General features: G+C 42.2%; 1 pseudogene across 1 annotated transcript in view; it reads left to right on the top strand.

The window, feature by feature from the left end:
• The first annotated feature begins 235 nt into the window (after nucleotides 1-235).
• The window catches only part of LOC311593814 (peptidyl-prolyl cis-trans isomerase A-like), a 13,285-nt pseudogene continuing 2,463 nt past the window's right edge, over nucleotides 236-11,057 (top strand). Inside the window, exons 1-2 of the transcript in view lie at nucleotides 236-269; nucleotides 3,503-3,836. The product of the transcript in view is annotated as a peptidyl-prolyl cis-trans isomerase A-like (transcript). The remainder of the gene's footprint in view (nucleotides 270-3,502; nucleotides 3,837-11,057) is intronic.

The following is an 11,057-nucleotide window of genomic DNA, read 5'->3' as shown; positions in this document are numbered from 1 at the left end:
ACTATCCCGAGGCTTGAGTGAGGGTCTCCCTTCGGGGGTTTTTCACTACTTTTGTCTATCAATACATTTGTAGTGGACTTAGTGAAATGCCTGTTTCTCTCACTTTTTAGTGGTCAGGGAGCTTAATTTTAGTGTTAGAAGCTGGCATGGATGTGTTTTGAGTGTATTCAATTTTTCACAGAAATGGTGACTTTGCCTTGAAAAACATGCATTACAGAGTGTTATTTCCTGAAACATGCCCATGCTTGGAAGTGCTGTGCCTTCAAAAAGTGAGTGTTTTTACATGTTTTTGACTGAAGAAGCAACTTCTTTTTTTTTTTGAAACAGGGTTTCTCTGTGTAGCCTTGGCTGTCCTGGACTCACTTTGTAGACCAGGCTGGCCTCAAACGCACAGTGATCTACCTGCCTCTGCCTCCCAAGTGCTGGGATTACAGGCATGTGCCACCACGCCAGCTGAAGAAGCAACTTCTTAATGTGAGTGCTGCACTTTTTCAATTTCATTAGAAACAGGATTTTTGCCTCAGTGGGGGGATGCCTTAGAGTACAGTACTTTTGGCTATCCATGCACTTGTACTAGACTTAGTGAAATCACTGTTTCTTTCACTTTTTAGTTTTAGAGCAGAAGCTCATGCTGGTGTGTTGAGTGTATTCAGTTTTTCACAGAAATAGTGGCTTTGCCTTGAAAAACATGCATTACAGTGTGTTTCTTCTGGAAAGACACCTATGCGTAGAAGTACTGTGCCTTCAAAAATTGACTGTACATGTTTTCCGACCAAAGAAGCAACTTCCTAACATGAGCGATGCATTTGCTCAATTTCATTAGAACCTGGAACTTTGCCTCAGGGGGAATGACTTAGAGAACACTACATTTACCTATCCAGGCAGTTGTACTGGACTTAGTGAAAAAGCTGTTTCACTATTTAATGGTCAGGGAGCTTAATTTTTGTGAGAGAAGCTCACACGGGTGTATTTTGGGTGTATTCATTTTTCACAGAAATAGTGACTTTGCTTTGAAAAATATGTGTTACTGTGTGTTTCTTCTAGTCAGGGAGCTTAGTTTTAGTGAGAGAAGCTTACACAGGTGTGTTTTGACTGTATTCAGTTTTAGTCACAGAAGTTCAAACCAGTGTTTGTTCAGTTTTCCTTAGAAAATGTGACTTTGATTTCAGAAACATGCGTTAGAGTACTATTTTTTCCTGCAACAAACACATGTGTAGAAGTACTGTACTTTTAAAAATGACAGTTTTTCCATGTTTTCTAACCAACGAAAGAGGTTGCATATCTCTGAGGTGTATTTGTTCAATTGCATTAAGCATGGGTTTTTTGCCTAAGGAGTGATGCTTTAGAGTCCACTAATTTTGCCTTTCAAAGCAGTTGTACAGGTTTTTTTTTAAAAGATTTATTGTATTGTAAAGATGTATATAGTGTTCTACTTGCATGTACACTTGCACACCAGAAGAGGGCACCAGATCTCATTATACATGGTTGTGAGCCACCATGTGGTTGCTGGGGACTGAAGTCAGGACCTTTGGAAGAGCAGGTAGTGCCCTTAACCTCTGAGCTATCTCTCCAGGCCCCTAGTTGTACAGGTTTTGAGTGTGTGACTGGGTTTATTGAAATCAGCATTTCTCTCACTTTTCAGGGAGCCAGGACCTTAGTTTTAGTGACAGAGGCTCACAGTATTGTTTGTTCAGTGCGTTCAGTTTTCCCTAGAAACCGACTTTGCTTTCAGAAACATACATTACAGTGTTGTTTCTTCCTGCAACAAACACATGTGTAGAAGTACGGTGCTTTCAAAACTGACAGTTTTTCCATATTTTCTAACCAAGGAAACAAGTTACAAACTTCTGAGATGACTTTGCTCAATTTTGTTAGAAACAGATTTTTTTTTTTGGTTAGAGTACACCACGTTTGTCTATCAATACAGTTGTACAAGTTCTGAATAAGTGATTGTGCTTAGTGAAATGAGCATTTCTATCACTTTTCAGGGAGCAGAGACCTTAGATTTGGTGGCAGAAGCTCACACATTTGTTTGTTCAGTGTATTCAGTTTTCCATAGAAACAGGGAGGTTGCTTTCAGAAATATGCATTACAGTGTTGTTTCTTCCTGAAACAAACACATGTGTAGAAGTCCTGTGCCTTCAAAAATGACTTTTTCCACGTTTACTAACCAAAGAACAAGTTACAGACCTAGGAAATACTTTCATTCAATTTCATTAGACACATGTTTTTTGCCTAATACTAAGCTAATACTAAGCTCCCTGGCCACTAAAAAGTGAGAGAAACAGTGATTTCACTATGTCCTGTACAACAATGTGGATAGACAAACTATTGTACTGTAAGGCATCCGCCTGAGGCAAAAATCCTCTTTCTAATAAAATTGAAAAAAATACATCGCAGTAAAAGCAGTCAGTTTTTAAAGGCACAGTACCTCTGCACATTGGTGTGCTTCAGAAAGAAACACACTATAATGCATGTTTTTCAAGGTCAAGTCACTATTTCTGTGAACAACCAAATACACTCAAAACACACCCATGTGAGCTTCTCTCACTAAAACAGGGCTCCCAGACCACTATAAAGTGAGAGAAACAGTGATTCCACTAAGATGGGTACAAGTGGGTGGATAGGCAAACGTAAGGCAAAAATCCATTTCTAACAAAATTGAAAAAAAGATTATCGCTCATGTTAGGAAGTTGCTTCTTTGGTCAGAAAACATGTAAAAACAGTCAATTATTGAAGACAAAATATTTCTACGCATGTATGTGTTTCAGCAAGAAACACACTATGTCATATGTTTTTCAAGGCAAAGTCTGTGAAAAACTGAATTCACTCAATACACACCAATGTGAGCTTCTATCACTAGAACTAAGCTCCCTAACCACTAAAAAGTGAGAGAAACAGTAATTTCAGTAACTCCAGTACAATAGCGTGGGTAGGCAAAAGTAGTGTACTCTATGGATTCCGCCCCCCCCCAGCAAAAATCCCGTTTCTAACAAAATTGAACAAATGCACCACTCATGTTTGGAAGTTGCTTCTTTGGTCAGAAAACGTGTAAAAATAGTAAGTTTTTGAAGGCACAATACTTCTAGGCATCGGTGGCGGCAGACACCGTGTCCTCTCGGGCTTGGGACCCAGATTTCAGCCCTACATTGAGGCCTGTCAAGAGTGAAAAAACGGGGGGGGGAGTGGGGTTGGGGAGGGGAGGCTCTGAGCCGAGACAGGTCGGCTGTGTGGCCCAGGACACCGCGTCCTCTCGGGCTTGGGAGCGCTTGGGACCCAGAGTCTCCAACAAGCCTGGGTCTACCTGGTTCAGACACCTAAGAACTCTCTGATCGACCTGCTCAAGCTGCCACTCTCCCCGTCACCAATTGGTTCCAGATGGTGCAAGTGACACCCAGGCCTGGTGGCTCTCAGGGTATAAGAACCTACACTTCACACCGTTCTCAAACATGACGCCACCTCCGGGATGCACCCTCCCGCTCTGCCGCGACTCCTGTCACAGTGGCCCCATCACATGGGCACTTTGCAGTCCTCCTCGCCAACCGGGAACCAGGAGCTTTGCAGAACACTGTCACTGCTAGGTGTCGCCTGACAACACTGTCACTGCTAGGTGTCCATCCGAATCATCCAGGGAACCCAACACAGATCGCTCATGCACCCCATGAAAGCACAGACTCCTGGTGTGACCACGGATGGTGCTTCCTTGCTCTGAGGGACACGCTCGCACCACTGAGCAAGGTACCCACCACCTCTCTGCAGTGGAACGAACTAATACTGGACGTTGTCCCACACGAACAGAGTGAACGGGGCCTGAACTCAGGCTGTTCCCTCAGGCTGTGAAAACCAAAGTAGGACAGAGAGCTGTGAAAACAGCCAAATCCTTATCTAAGAGGAAGGCCCAAGGAAAAGAGAGAAAAGGGACGTGACTGACGAATTGGGTAGTGGAGTCAGGGACCGGCACAGTTAGGGGAAGGTGGCATCTAAACTCGGTGTGGGGGAGGGAGGCAGCAAGATCACATCCACATCGCCCTTTGAGTCTTTTTTCAAAACACTTCACCATAGGGGTCTGCTGCTGCTGGTCCATCCCCAAGCAACCTCTCTTCTCAGACTATATACAACATTAGAGCAAATTAAAACACCAGTAGAATGATTGAAACTCTCGTTTTCATATTATTTGCAGGAATATGCTTTCATGGCGATTTGTTTTACACCTTTGCACTTTGGTCAGAAATTCTCTCTCTCTCTCTCTCTCTCTCTCTCTCTCTCTCTCTCTCTCTCTCTCTCTCTCTCTCTCTCTAACTCTCTCTCTCCATTTGTGGGGGTGGGGGTGGGTGTCTCTTTTTGACCAGGATGACTCCTACTTGCTACTGAGTGTTCAGGCATGGGCCAGCACACCAAAGTCTGTTCATTACAGACAGAAATGGAGCCCAAGGCTTTTGAAGCACCCTAGGTTAGGGCTTCCCCTTCCGCTCATGCTTCTGGAGCCCTGAGGATAAGGGATGTGGAACAATCCATGGGCCTTGCTTGCTACCAGATAAAATTAAAGCAAATTTAAAAATGAAATAAAAATCAAATGTGTGCCTTGAATTGCAACACTCTGGAGATAGATCACTGTGAGTTGGAGGCCAGCCTGGTCTACAGACTGAGTCTGGGATGGCCAAGGCTACACAGAGATACCCTGTCTTGATAAACCTAAACAAACAAACAAAAACAAAAAATCCAGCAAACCAAAACACAAATATGCTAAAAGACACATGAGCAACCCACACACAATCTGCTTATTTCCAGACATGGGCCAGCATATCAAAAGTTAATGCAGCACAGAGCTTTGGACTCCCTAATCTATGGATAGATAGATAGATAGATAGATAGATAGATAGATAGATAGATAAACAGATAGTAGTTAGGATAAGAGTCATTGGAAATCACTCACTACCTCTCTCCAGATCCGACCTCCCTCCAATGCACAGAGTTCTAACTACTTCTGTCTACTGAGTGATGGGATAAGGTGTGTGTGTGATCACACTGGGTCTCTTTTTATTTCTTTAACTTCCATTGATCTAAGTCTGGGGTTCTAGTGGTCAGTATGTGGCTAATCTTGAACCCATAGCACTGTCACTTTACTATATGTTTCGTTTAAAGTCAAAATCTCTGACTATGTTCACCAAAATGAAGCCACCTTGTGGAGGGCAGATACCATGGTGGCTTACTTCACCAATATGGTAGCAGTCATGTGACATAATTTTCATGGTCCTTTACTCTGGAGGACCAGAACTTAAACCCAATTTGCATGTGTGGGAATTCTGAGGAAGTTCTTGTAATCTTCACAGTACCCTCCCTGCCTGAAAAGAAAAAACAACAAATGTTTAACTCCCTGTCTTTTTTTTTTTTTTTTTTTTTTTTTGGTTTTTTCGAGACAGGGTTTCTCTGTGTAGCCTTGGCCATCCTGGACTCACTATGTAGACCAGGCTGGCCTCGAACTCACAGTGATCCACCTGCCTCTGCCTCCCGAGTGCTAGAATTAAAGGCGTGTGCCACCACGTCCGGCTTTAACTTCCTGTCTTTAAAAAAATTTTTTAATTAATAAAAATATTAGAAGAAGAAGAAGAAAGGAAGGAAGGAAGGAAGGAAGGAAGGGAGGGAGGGAGGGAAAAGCCAAGCATAGTGGCAGCAATGAATTATAATTTAAAATATTCATTTTATTAGTCATAAGAAAAAAATCTAAAATAAAACAAATATAATTAATTGTCCTGGTGTGCACTACCAGGCCATGCCTCCTTTAATTTCTTTTATTTATTTTTTATTTATATTGATTTTTCCAGACAGGATTTCTCTGGGTAGCCTTGGCTGTCCTGGAACTCTGTTTTTAGACCAAAGTGGCCTCAAACTCAGAGAGATCCATGTACATATGCCTCCCAAGTGCTGGAATGAATGGCTTGTGCCACTGTGCTGGTCCTTTCATCTCTTTAGCTCCAAGAAAGTTTCTAGGTAGTCCTGTGGATTCCAACCTAAGACTATCTACACATCAGTTGCAAAGACAGCCATGAGTAGAGAGATAGTCTATCTCCAAAAATCTGAGATAATTAAGTAAATAAATAAGTACGTAAGTAGATAGATGATACACTAACAAAAAGACAAATGGAGGGCAAGCATTATAGCTTCCTCATTTAATCACAGCAGAGGCAGGCAGATTTCTGTGTTTGGTTTTTCCAAGTAAATATTTAATTATATACTCAGCTATTTATAAAAGATAAACTAGTCCTTTATTTAGTGTAGTCTCTGTACCTCATGTAACCATGGAAATCACTAACTAGATGAGGCCTGCCACCAGCTCACAGAGTTTCACCTGCCTCTGTCTTCAGAATGATGGTATTAAAGGCATACAGGACCACACAGACCTGGCTTCTTTAAGTTCTGGTTTCAGAACTTAAACCCAATTTGCATGTGCAGAATTATAGGGAAGTCTCTGCTGATATACACAGTTCCCTAGCTCCATGAAAAGACAAACCACATAAAGGCTTAACTCGATGTCTTAAAACAAAAAACAAAAATTAAGGGCTGGAGAGGTGGTTCAGAGGTTAAGAGCACTGATTGCTCCTCCAGAGGTCCTGAGTTGCGTTCCCAGTGAGCACACGGTGGCTCACAGCCATCTATAATTTGATCTAATGTCCTCCTCTGGTATGCAGGCATACATGCAGGCAGATGGAGCACTGTATACATAATAATGAATAAATATTTTAATTGAAAATAAACTTTTAAAATAATAATAATGACAGGGAAAAAAACTAGTTCAGAATATTTCAGTAGCCAGGCAGTGGTAGCACATGCCTTTCTTTAATCCCAGCACTCAGGAGGCAAAGACAGGTGGATCCCTGTGAGTTTGAGGCCAGCCTTGTCTACACAGCAAGTCCAGGTCAGCCAAGGCTACAAAGAGAAACTCTGTCTCCAAGAACTAAAACAAAAACCACACAGAACAAAAAAATTAGACCAAGGAGCAGCATCATACCTCTAAGATGGTTCTTTTCATTTTATTTGCCTTTCTTTTTTATTTTTTCTTTTTCTTTTTTTTTGTTTTGTGTGTATGTGTGTGTGTTTTGTTTTGATTTTGGTTTTGGTTTTTGGTTTTTCAAAACTGTCCTGGACTTGCTTTTGTAGAACAGACTGGCCTAGAACTCACAGCAATCCACCTGCCTCTCTGCCTCCCAAGTGCTGGGATTAAAGGTGTGTGCCACCACCACGTGGCCTTTTTTTTTTTAATGTGCATTAGTCAGTATGAATGTGTTAGATCCCTTGGTAGTGGAGGTACAGACAGGTGTGAGCTGCCAAGTAGGTGTTGGGAATCCAACCCAGATCCTTTGGAAAAGCAGACAATGCTCTTCACCACTGGTCCATCTCTCCAGGCCCATTTGCTTTGTCTTCATGCTCTCTTTCATTTGAATTCTGAGGCACAGCCACATAGAAAAGAAATTCATCCAAAGTGATCTTTCCCATGTCTTCTCTGTTCTCTGTGTTTACCATCCCTCTAGATGGCAGGGACCTAAATACAGTTCACACAGGGGGAGGGAGCAAGGGGAGGGGGTTGGGGGAGTGGAGCAGGGGGTACGTGCGGGTGTGGGGGGAGGGGAATTATGAGGAGGCTCTCCCCCCTGATCTAGAAAGTACCCTTTAAATAAAAAGAAAAAAAACACTACAAGCACTCATTTGTTTTGGAATATAATTTACAGGGGAAAGAAATGTGTCAGTTTGCATACAGGCCCAAAGGTAAACAGGAGACCAGAGACTAAAAGGCAGAGCAGCCAATGCCTGTTCTTCTTGTTCAGGGTACTATTTATATGAAATTGTTTGAGGTCCTTCCTACTCCCCTCTAGCATGACCTAGAAGTGACTTAAGCTGACATCAGGAAGCAGTCCATTTCTGGAAGAGGAAAGAAAGGTGTGGTGGGAGTGAGGTATGTAAGAAGGAAAGAAGGAAGAAGGGAGGGGTCAATAACCAACCTCAGCATGTCACGGGAGACTGAGGCAGTGCTTATAGATAAAGCTGGTGACTGATCACACAGCTGAGATTTAATTTTTTTTATTTTTCTGAGGGTGGGTACAAAGCTTGATTCTCTGGGCCAGAACTGCTTGTAGCCAGCAAAGAAATGGGCTCAAAAGAAGGAATGGATCACACACACACACACACACACACACACACACACACACACACACACACATTTATTGGATGAAACAAAAGAAGCTCCAATGAGTGTAGTTACAAAGACAGAATCTGTTGTTTTGTTATTTATCTTTAAAGATGTATATGTGTGCTCACACATGAGTGGGTGTATAAATCTTAAAAGAATCATACATCTGCCAGGTGTGGTGGTGCATAACTTTAATCCCAGCACTCGGGAGGCAGAGGCAAGTGGATCGCTGTAAGTTCAGGGCCAGCCTGGTCTATAAAGTGAGTCCAAGACAGCTAAGGCTAACACATAGAGACCCTGTCTCGAAAAGCCAAAAAAGAAAAAAGGAAAAAAAAATCGCACATCTAAACTTTAACCATCCATTATCTAGTTTACATACTAGATAGAGATGCCCATCTACCCATGTAACACTCCAGATTTCCACTGAGCCCTATCTCGCTCTCATAAAAATGAGACCACAGGAGCAACACCAGACCTCCCTCTCAGCTGGGTCAGCTTGTTTTGTTTTTCTCTCTTTCTGTTTTAGATTGATTTCTGGATTAAGTGTGCAGTGTTCTGCCTGCATCTCCACCTGCAGGCCAGGAGAGGGCAACAGGTCTCCTTATAGGTGGCTGTGAGCCACCATGTGGCTGCTAGGAATTGAACTCAATACCTTTCCAAAAGCAGCCAGTGCTCTTAACTCCTGAGGCATTTTTATTTTTATTTTTTATTTTTATGGTTTTCGAGACAGGGTTTCTCTGTGCAACAGCTCTGGCTGTCCTGGAACTCACGGAGACCCACCAGACTCTGTCTCCCAAGCACTGGGAGTAATGGCATGCACCACCATTTATTTTTCTTAATGCTTTCTTTTGTTTAAATGCTGAGGTGCTGACACACAGAAAAGTGTATAATTTATGAGAAAAATACACCATCATCCGGACGCTGTGGTGCTCACTTTTAGATAAAAATAATGATATGGGTTTTTTTTATTGTTGTTGTTTTGTTTTGTTTTTATTGTTTGTGGTGGGGTTTTTGTTTGTTTTGTTTTGTTTTAAGACAAAGAAATGAAGGTCTGTAGAGATGCCTCAGCAGTTAGTTAAGAGCAATGCCAGCTCTTCCAGAAGAAGTGGGTTCACTTCCTTGCATCTACATGGCAGCTTACAACTGTCTGTAACTCCAGTTCCAAGGAACTCTGACACCCTCTCACAGACATGCTTACATGAAAAAACAAAACAAGAAAATAAAACAACGACAACAAAAAATGCACATAAAATTTAATGAATCATTAACAAAGAATAAGTAATGAAATGTGGGCTTACAGACAAGCAAAAAGATAAAGAAAGAGACATATGGTTAGAGAGACCCTAAGGCAGAGTAGCCATGAATTGAGAAACTGATCATTTTATTTTCAGTAATTAAAACATAAAACACAAATAGAATTGACTGCTCTGGAATTTTTCCTGTATCCCAGGCAAACTTATTTAGTTAGTTTTGGCTTCTTTGAGAGCTGATTTCTTTGTGTAGCCTACACACACACACACACACACACACACACACACACACACACACGGGGGGGGGGGCGTGAATGGGAAGAAAGAGAGAACATATAGAGAGAAACCCTGTCTAAAATAACGTGTCTGTCTGGAGTTCAGGGTGTAAAGAAGGTGTGATATCCATAGGGCCTTATGAATGTCCATTGGGAGTCAGAGGGAGACAGACTGTGCATTCAGGTGGCTAGTCTGGCCTAAATAGTGAATTCAGAGACAATAAAGGCTACGTAAAGAGAGTGACCCTGTCTGTGAAAAGCCAAACAAACAACAAACAAACGAGAGTTTTCCTGTGAAACCTGAAAATGCCTGACTTTCACATCAGCCATCCATAGAGGCTGCTCCACCTCCACCTCCAAGGAGAAGCATGGTTTAACTGGAAGGTAATTAAGAGATAAGCATACCTAAGAGTTTCAGTCATGCAGCATTGAGTGGCCTCACCCACCCTTTCTGACACAAGGTCAAAGGATGACCTTCAACTTCTGCTTTTCCTTTGAAAGGACTAGGCATTCTTCTGGCCTGTAAGTCTGTGTGTGTCATGCTCTTACCAACAGATGTCATCAGAGGACAGGCGTGGACACCCATCTGTCACCTCATATGTCCTTCACCAGCCAGGTTTTTTTTTTGTTTTTTTTTTTGTTTTGTTTGTTTTGTTTTGTTTTTTTCTGTTTTTTTTTCAAGACATGGTTTCTCTGTGTAGCCTTGGCTGTCCTGTCCTGGACTCAGTTTGTAGACCAGGCTCCCCTCAAACTTACAGCGATCCACTTCCCTCTGCCTTCCAAGTGCTGGGATTAAAGGCATGCACCCCCACGCCTGGCTTTGTTTTTGTTTTTGTTTTCCTTTGATTGTTTGTTTTTTGTTTTTTTATTTTCCCAGTGTTCACATACACTTCCATCCATCTGAATCTGGTGTCTGAGAGTGGTCAGTGTGTGGCCACTCTTGAGCACATAATAAAAAGAAAACAAAACCAAATTCCCAAACAGGAAAGGCAAAAGCAGACCGATCTCTGTTTCCAGGCCAGTCTGGCCTACAGCAAAAGTTGCAAGACAGCCATGCCTATTACAAACAAACCTGTCTGTTTGGTTGGTTGTTTTTTTGAGACAAGTTCTCTCTGTGTAGCCTTGGCTATCTTGGACTGTCTTTGTAGACCAGGCTGGCCTCGAACTTACAGAGATCCACCTGCATCTGCTTTTAGAGTGCTGGGATTGAAGGCCTGTGTGTTTTTAATACCCTACTTTATTGTCTATTTAGTTTGATTTTATAAGGTAGCTCTCTCTGTCTCTATCTCTATCTCTGCCTCTCTGTCTCTGTCTGTCTGTCTGTCTGTCTGTCTGTCTGTCTGTCTCTCT

This window comes from Acomys minous (genome assembly GCF_964271855.1).
Source record: "Acomys minous genome assembly, chromosome: 3".
Classification (NCBI taxonomy): domain Eukaryota; kingdom Metazoa; phylum Chordata; class Mammalia; order Rodentia; family Muridae; genus Acomys; species Acomys minous.
Note: the sequence above shows the minus strand (reverse complement) of the source record. Positions and strands in the feature narration are given on the sequence as shown.